The sequence below is a fragment of the Budorcas taxicolor genome, chromosome 6, assembly GCF_023091745.1.
Source record: "Budorcas taxicolor isolate Tak-1 chromosome 6, Takin1.1, whole genome shotgun sequence".
Classification (NCBI taxonomy): domain Eukaryota; kingdom Metazoa; phylum Chordata; class Mammalia; order Artiodactyla; family Bovidae; genus Budorcas; species Budorcas taxicolor.
In genome coordinates this window covers 98,809,568-98,815,844 of record NC_068915.1, presented here as the reverse complement: position 1 = coordinate 98,815,844, position 6,277 = coordinate 98,809,568, and positions in this window count along the sequence as shown.

The window sequence follows — 6,277 nt, the reverse complement described above, 5'->3', positions numbered from 1 at the left end:
ATGATGGGTGCTTTGTGAACATTGGATAGATAAACGATTGATATAATGAATAAAATTTAAATAATCTTTCATATAAATATATTATATTGAGTAAATATTTGTATATATATATGGACTTCCCTGGTAGCTCAGCTGGTAAAGAATCCACCTGCAATGCAGGAGACCCTGGTTCAATTCCTAGGTGGGGAAAATCTGCTGGAGGAGGGATAGGCTACCCACTCCAGTATTTTTGGGTTTTCCTGGTGCCTCAGATGGTAAAGAATCTGCCTGCAATGTGGGAGCCATGGGTTCGATCCCTGGGTTGAGAAGATCCCCTGGAGAAGTGAACAACTACCTTCTCCAGTATTCTTGCCTGGAGAATTGCATGGACAAAGGAGCCTGGCAGGCTACAATCCATGGGATCACAAAGAGCTGGACACAACTGAGCAACTTCCACTTCACTTATATATATGTGTGTGTGTATATATATATATATATGGTTTAAACTGTATATATACAACTGTATATATATATACAGTTTAAACCTACATCATTCAATATATATAATATAGTTGACCCTTCAATGATGTAGGTTTAAGCAGTCCAGGTCCACTTACATATAGTTTTCTTCAATAAGTATTTCACCTGTATTTTTATTTCACAGATCAGTAAGTATGGGGAAAAGTTTATGTTTGACTAGAGATCACAGGATATGGAATCAAAAGGATTAGGGTTTGAGTCTTGATTCTATCCAAACTGTTTCGTCTTCCTGCCCTTGGGTGAGTCATTTATCAGCTTGTTTTTAAGGCAGAGATAGCAGAACATGGATTTTCAGCTACATGGGGGCGGGAATTGTCAGCACCCCTAACCCTTGTGTTGTTCACAAGTCAGCTGTATTACATATCGCACATCACATTGCACACACACACACACACACACACACACACACACACACACACATACCGTGGTAATTATCGTCATTAAAACTTTGCTCAAAAAAAAAACTTAAACCACATATTGAAAACATGTAACTAATTATGTGAAAATAAACATTGAATTTTAGACATTAGGAGTTTTGTACTTCTAGAAAAAACGTCAAGTAGAGTCACCTTTTATTGTTAGTTTTCTAACTTTGAGGTCATTAGATTTCATCAGTAACCTCATTTTCTGAACTGGCTCAAAGCTCCTGCCCTGGTAGCATGGTAGCAAAGTCTTAGAAGAAAGACTGAATAAAGAACAGCCTGGGGACAAGGAGAAGGGAGTTTGGCAGGAAGAAGTGAATGTGGTCACTTGCTCTTCCATGAAGTCAGAGAGCCTCTCAGGTCCGACTGACTCATTTGACTTGAACCTGAAAAAATGTGAAGCAGAGAACACTGCAGCTATCTCACAGTGATATGGAACTTGAAATCAATACAGTATACAGAGTACAGCAGGGGAAAGCAAGTTCTGAAATCTGAATGCAACCCTACCCGAAGGCACATCTCTCCCGAGCGTGTGTGTGTCTATGTTGCTTCAGTTGTGTCCAACTACTTAGGTGCCATGACTGCAGCCCGCAAGGCTCCTCTGTCCATGGTGATTCTCCAGGCTAGAATACTGGAGTGGGTTGCCATGCCCTTCTTCAGGGGATCTTCCCAACCCAGGGATTGAACCTGCATCTCCTGAATTGGCAGACGAGTTCTTTACCTTTAGCACCACGAGGGAAGCCCATCTCTCCTTAGGCTTTTCACTAATAGAAGCCAATATGTTTCCTTTTAAAAAAGTTTGTTCAAACCAAGTTGAGTTGGACTTCCTGTCATTTGCAATAGAAAGAGTCCTGAGTGATTACTGTCTGATACTCTGTGCTAAGTTTAAACACACTGGTGTTAATAGTTTGTCTCATGTCTGGGACTTGAGCCTGACATAGATATATAATAAGCAAACACACTTCACAGACACCTTCTAATAAGCTGCTCTTTATGTTAGGCAAGCATCATCTTTACCTCCAGCTCTTCTATTAAGTATCTTACTCTTTTGATATATGTCCCCAGTGGCTCAGTAGTAAAGAATCCATCTGCAATGCAGGAGACGAAGGAAGCGGGTTCTAGCCCTGGGTCAGGAAGATCCCCTGGAAGGGGAAATGACCCTTAAATTTAATTTTTCCCTCTCCCTTTTAAGGAAAAGTTAATATTTCTGAAATTATTTTCTTTACTAAAGCAACCATCAATTAGTTACGGTTTGCTCTTTTTTTTTAACCCATACTTCAACTTTGTTGTGATAGATAATACCGTCTTACCTAGAAAGTTACACTTCACAACAAACAGCAGAGGTGTACATTTCTCATCCAGCTGTCTGAGATCTTCTGTCCTTTATAACTGTGGGAAAGAGTCCAGTTAGTGGAAACACTAATTGATCCTTAATGAGTACAAAGATTGCTTCGTCACACCATCTTGGAGCTAGACTTATTTTAAAATAGATTAGCTTCTTGCTGCTTTTCTGTTCTTTTTGAGAAACAACCAAGCAAATCACGTGTGGCACTTCTGTCTTTGTGATCTAATTTCAACCTCATTATAGTGCTATTAGGCAAAAGCAAGTATATTTTTAAATAAATGTCACTTACCATAGAGGCTTTCTACCTAGATAGTTCACTCACCCTTTAGCAATGAAGAATTAAGAATATTTCAATAGTAATTATAAAATAATTAAGAATAAGAAAAAAGAAATTTGTTGTTTTTTCTATGAAATGATTTCTGTAGAAATGAAAGAAAAGGATCATAGCAAGTATACTTATGAACTGTAAAGGTGAGAGTCATAATTCCCCTTTGTTCTACGAAAAAATATTAATAAAAACTGCTTTCTCCCCAAGGAGGAAATATTTGGCTACATATAGACGGGCAACTATTTTAGAATATCTTTTAAGTATAAAATAAACATAACAATTTTCTTTCTCAGGAAAGGTTATTTGATATAGTTCTGTTACCCCTTCTATGCATATCCTCTTTAATGAGGTAATACTGTCTGGTCACTTCCTGTCTGGGGACTTTTTGCAGAGATGGATATATTCTAAGCATGTTTATTTACCAGCTACCATTACTTTCTTCAATTCCCAGAAGGACTTTTGTTCCACTCACAGACTATACTAAGGAGAAAAATTGTTACAAAATACAACTGTATCCCTTATAATACAAAAATTTTTATTTTATAATACAAAAAATTCTTTGCTTATGTGTTTGCTTTGGCTAACACATTTTCAGTTTTTATCAAATTGAGTCTGATTTTTTTTTCTTTAGATTTGAAGAAAGCAAATGAAATTTCAATTTCCCTATCACAGCCTCTGACCGTATGACAAAATTTGACCAACAAAGTCCACAGGAGGAAAAAGATTTTTTAAGTGGAGTGATTTTTGTGTGTTACCTCTCTCGGCCAGGAGTCCTTTTTGCTTCTTTCTTTATCCTTTCCCCGGGATCTTTTTTTATTTTTCCCCCTTTCACACAATTCCAGAAAAATCTTTTGTTCACTGTCAGGTCAACAAGAAGCCAAATTAAAAACTAACAACTTTTGAATTTCAACAGCCAGACAAAGTGAATGTTGACTAAGAAGTGAAAAAGAAAGAAAGAAAGAAAAGAGTGGGGGAAAAGACCCTAAGGGAAGAAAAGGCCAGCTGAGGGATTTGGAGGGCAGCGGCTCTGGAGGGGCAAGGCTGCCTCGTTTGATGTGGGAGGTCTGAGCACAACCTGCTGGGATGCTCTCTGGGACATCTCATTAACCGTGTCATCAAAGCCCCCTCAGGTCCAGCGAATCATAACATTATCTCTGACATTACCACACAGATACAAGGTTCCCGAGGCAGTCTATAAACATGCCTGTACTAACCAATTCATCGTGGCTTGACACCCCGGCAAGGGCTGGATGCCCTTTAGTGAGCTCCGTGAATTGCCCCAGTCATTCATCAAAGTTTCTTGGAGTGCATTTCACACAGCATTAAATTTAATTAAAGCAACATTGACTGCATTGTAATCCTCGGGAGGCTCTTTGTCAGAGGGACCTGGAACACTTTCAGCTGAAAATATCTATTGTTTTCTTGGAGTTTTTCTTGGTTGTTGGGTTTGGGGTTTGAACGGCCTTTTTTTTAAAAAAAAAAAGGTTGGATATCCGGATCAGATTGAAGCAATGGTGATTTCCCTTTCATGACTCCTTTCTTTTCTTTCTTTCTTCATCTTTTTGGACGGCTGCTTCTGTCTCTCTTATTTCTAATTTCCAAAATCAGAAAGGTTAGGAATTTGTTATCAAAGTAGCCTTAGGAGAGTGGGTCACCTTAAGTTTAAGTGGCTGTGAGACCCCTATTATGCCATCTGCACACAGTATTAAGGAAGCTGACGAGCACAAGTGCATAAAGACACATTCCTGCTCAGGGATGCGCCCACATATATTCCTAAATGGGCCAAGAAGCCCAGCACAGGTCCAGAAGTGTCCACGTTAGTACTGCATCGTAGTTAGAAATTGCACGGAAGGTGCTGTTTTAAAATCTGAAGTTATGCAGGTGGTGCTTGACTGTACATGATTGTCCTAAACCCTCGGTGTCCTTGGTGATGTTTTAAAGTAAAAGCTGTTGGTAGCAGCGGTTGAGGAAAAACAAATGTCTTTTCTTTTCATCAGCAAAGAAAACTCAATGGCAAGAGGAGAGGAGAGCACATCCAAGGAAGTCAATGAGCTACTCTAATCTCCTTTAGTGCTTGTATCACAGCTGAGTTATTTATGGAGAATGCAGATGTGTGTGTCTGTGTGTGTGTGTGCGCGTGCGTGCGTGCGTGTGTGTGTGTGTGTGTGTGTGTATGATGTGTTGGGGCTTCATTAGGCAGGAAGGGAGAGGGAAGAATGAAGAATGAAATGCAACTTACAGGGAATTTTTAGAATATGTCTTTACCTGGTGACACTTTCTGGCTACTTTTTGAAAAACATACGGATACTAAGTTTAGTTCTCCACTTATATCTACCCTCGCAAAGTATGCAGAAAAATCCAAGAATTAAGGCCAAATGATGTGATTTAATTACGGCAGTTTTGGGCCAATATAATCTGGTTTAACCAAGATCAGATTTCTTTAATTACAGAGTTAACATTTTCCTTTCAGGGGCTGTTCACACTCATTTTATTTGTTTGTTCTTTTCATTGTGTGATTGTATTAAATGACTTGATTTCTCTAATAAGTTTCCATGAATTCAATTCTATGAGTTCAGTGAATTAGCCCTCGTAGGCAATACTAGGTAAATCTATTTACATCTAATCTATTTCACCAGAAATGCATAAGTTATCTAAATTTTATGTTTCAGTTTCTTGGTCTGCAAGATGAAAATAACAAGATCTAGCTTACTGAGTTCCTAAATCTATTATAAAAACTATACAAAAGAATGTATGTAAGTGTTCTTTGAATAGAATAAATATACCTTATAATATGCTATATAATTATAAAGTGATTTCTTAGCATAAAATAACAACTGAAAGCACACTGACAAAATCATATTTTTTTCTAAATTAAAACATTTATCATCCTGATGCATGATTTGAAATTCAAAACATCACTTACTTTCTTTTGAATTTGTGTGATAGTGAACAAGCAATATGGGGGAAGAAGTGGAGGATGAGAAATTAGAAAGGACTGATATAAACAATAATAAATAAAAAAATTAGATTTGACATCATACAATCATACAGTCTTGTAGTGAATGAAATGAGAGACCAGAAATGAAAAATTGATGTAAGTATATCAGATTTGAAAGGACTCCAGGAGGAAATCTGCCTTGGAGTTAAAAATAATTTTCTGATTCCACATTGCCTTTTAGTAGATATATCTCATTGTTAAAAGAACATATGGAGAATCAAGCCTCTGTATACAGAATTGTGGTGAAGGACACAAGATTTGGGGTCAGGCAGGCCTGGGCCCAGGCCCCAGCCCCACATCTTACTAGTTGTGTGATGTTGGACACTTGCTGAAGTTCAGAGCCTTGATTTTCCATCCATAGTGTGAAGATAGTAATATCACCATCTCAAGGTGTTTATACATTTTTAATAAGAATTATAGAAATTAATGTATGCAAAGCCTTTAGCAAAGAGACTGGCATGTTGTAAACACAGATTCTGAAGGGGAAATTACGAGTAGAAGGTGTATGTTGTATGATGGACTCTAGATAACTGTTTCCAGAATCTTAATGCCAGGCCAATCTGAGACTCACAAATCTATTCTGCCACTTTCTGGACCATGAAAGTATATTTTCCCCACACTGCCCCAACCCTTCTGTCCAGGATGGCAGTATTAATTTCACAAAA